Below are 2597 nucleotides of genomic sequence, written 5' to 3'. Positions count from 1 at the left end.
GGCCTAATAATGAGGAGAAACATCTGGACTTCTCCCGCAACTATGAAAATATTTCGTGATAGAAATGCAGTGGTGTAAGTTCCTGCCTGGTTGGATGGTAGACAGGCCAGGACATTAAGTAATCACGCATATGATCAATTTTTTCACCTTCTTGGCTTTAGCTACTTTTGAAATGTTAGATATAATAAACAATTATATTTTGATAAAATACCTTCTAGTCTGAACACTTCTGACTGAACTGTTCATCTCTCTATGATCCCTTGTAACATTTAAGTTTTGTTCAAGTAAAAGAATCTATGTTGTCAGGGTAAGATATTCTGATTGGTCTGTTCCTACATGGGAGAAGAGTAAAGGGTCAGGTAGACATTTGTGCCAGTAAGACCTCATTTGGGAAAATGTCAGCTGCAGAATGTTATAAGTAGCTCTTAAGCAAGGCTTACTTTGAATCCATTAGCTCCACAAACCTAATTCAGTTGGATCAATAAGTACTTGAAAAAGCCATCACCTTTGGACCTAGCTATAAATTATTGAAAGTATGATCAAATTCCAAATGAAAAAGACTTAAAATTTTCATTGACAAAAAAAATTGCAAATGTGAGCAATCGATTGAACATGTAATTTTTCCCCTATTCACAGAATTTTAGGGAAATAATAGCATTGTTAGGAACAATAAGATTTCCTTGTTCCAAGTAGGCACCCACGGATATAAGCCTGTATAAAGATTGCATCACTAACTACTTAAATTTAGAAGATACTACATGCTTCAGCAGCACGTATTCCCAAATTACAATACAGAGATTAACATGGCAATTGCACATGGATGATATGAAAATTTGTGAAGTATTCCGTATTTTTCATTCTTCAGATGCAAGGAATGAAAAACAGTTATTAAAAAGTTGATTACAGCCCTGGGAAGGTGACTCAGCGGTAGAGCGCTTGCCTTGCATGCTCGAGGCCCTGGGTTCGATTCCTCAGCACCACACAAGCAAAAAGAAAAAAGCCGGAAGTGGCGCTGTGGCTTCAGTGGTAGAGCTCTAGCCTTGAGCTGAAGAGCTGAGGAACAGCGCCCAGGCCCAGAGTTCAGGCCCCAGGACCGGACCTAAAAAAAAAAAAAAGTTGATTACAAAATAACAAGTGTAACAACAAACGTAATTCCTTTAAATTAAATTTAGTTTGGCATTAGTGTATTAAATCTTCACCTCAGAAAGGCGTTTACATAGCATAAACTTTACAAAACTTTTGAAATTAGACAAAATTGTCATTTTATCCCAAAGAAAAATAATATTAGGACCTACGCAAAAAAGGAATCTAAAACTTTCTATATGGAATACAATCTGAAAGGACACATTAATGAACCTATATATTATAAAATAATATAGAATTCAAAGTATATCTAGGAAAGAATAAAATAAATTATGGACATTATGCAAACATAGAATATAGAATATTTTAAAATATTCTTTTTCAGACAACCACCAGAAATACTTTAGTTTCTGTACTACTCATTTCAACAGATACGTTAAAATTATTTCTGATTAAAAAATCACAAACTCTGCAGAAATCATTATACATGTATACAAAAACTCTTGAATTCATTTTAACATCCAATGCAGGCAATTCACTTGGAAGAATTCCACGGAATTCATGAATTTTTACAGTAAGTATTGGTGTTGCCGGGCGCTGGTGGCTCACTCCTGTAATCCTAGCTACTCAGGACGCTGAGATCTAAGGCTCACGGTTCAAAGCCAGCCCGGGAAGGAAAGTCCGTGAGACTCTTATCTCCAATAAACCACTAGAAAACTGGAAGTGAAGCTGTGGCTCAAGCGGTAGAGCACTCACCTTGAGCTGAAAAGCACAGGCATAGCGCCCAGGCCCAGTGTTCAAGCCCCATGACCGAGCAAAAAAAAAAAAAAAGATATTGTCCTTATTTGGATTGTGGAAATATTTTGTATGGACACAAAGGATGGACTTGCATTTTTGAAATTTAAGAAACTTAACCCGACCATTAGGACTTAAGAGAACAATTTGTACAGCCTTCCACAGCTTCATAGAGGTAGTGATAAATACTTATCCTTTGGGCAATTTCAAATGCAGTTTCTTCTAAGTTGTTCTTCACGCCTGGTTTATATAATGGTTCAACAGAAGGAGATCCAGTGTATCTTTGCTATCTCAATTCTCAGCACAAGATGTAAGGGGGTCAAGAGGCCTTTAGTTAGGGCATTGGTATCTGTATCATGATGAAGTAAGAAAGAAGCCAGTCTGGTATTATTCTGCATATATACACTGTGCAGGGGTGTCCAGCCATCTACAGTTATTGCATTTGCCACTTGAGCCACCAACTCATGGACAATGTCTAAGGGTCCACTGTCGGCTTCCAGATGAAGTGGGGTATACTCATCATCATCCCCTATTATTCACATGAGTGGCCTTTTTGAAAAGTAGTTTCCACACTGTAGTAAGCTGAATATTTTCAGTAGCCCAATGAAGAAATTTACTTGGATCCTTCTCCATTTTTTGTCTTGCAATTGATACTATTCCTTACTTTTTCATCTTGTTCCTCATCTTTCTAAGAATTCACTAAGCAGAGACTTTGAGAG

General features: G+C 37.1%; 1 pseudogene; it reads left to right on the top strand.

Moving 5' to 3' along the window:
• The first annotated feature begins 758 nt into the window (after positions 1-758).
• Positions 759-855, top strand: LOC122121178 (annotated as a pseudogene).
• The last annotated feature ends 1742 nt before the right edge of the window (positions 856-2597 follow it).

This window comes from Dipodomys spectabilis, unplaced genomic scaffold (genome assembly GCF_019054845.1).
Source record: "Dipodomys spectabilis isolate Male_0828 unplaced genomic scaffold, ASM1905484v1 ptg000185l, whole genome shotgun sequence".
NCBI classification, from domain to species: domain Eukaryota; kingdom Metazoa; phylum Chordata; class Mammalia; order Rodentia; family Heteromyidae; genus Dipodomys; species Dipodomys spectabilis.
Note: the sequence above shows the minus strand (reverse complement) of the source record. Positions and strands in the feature narration are given on the sequence as shown.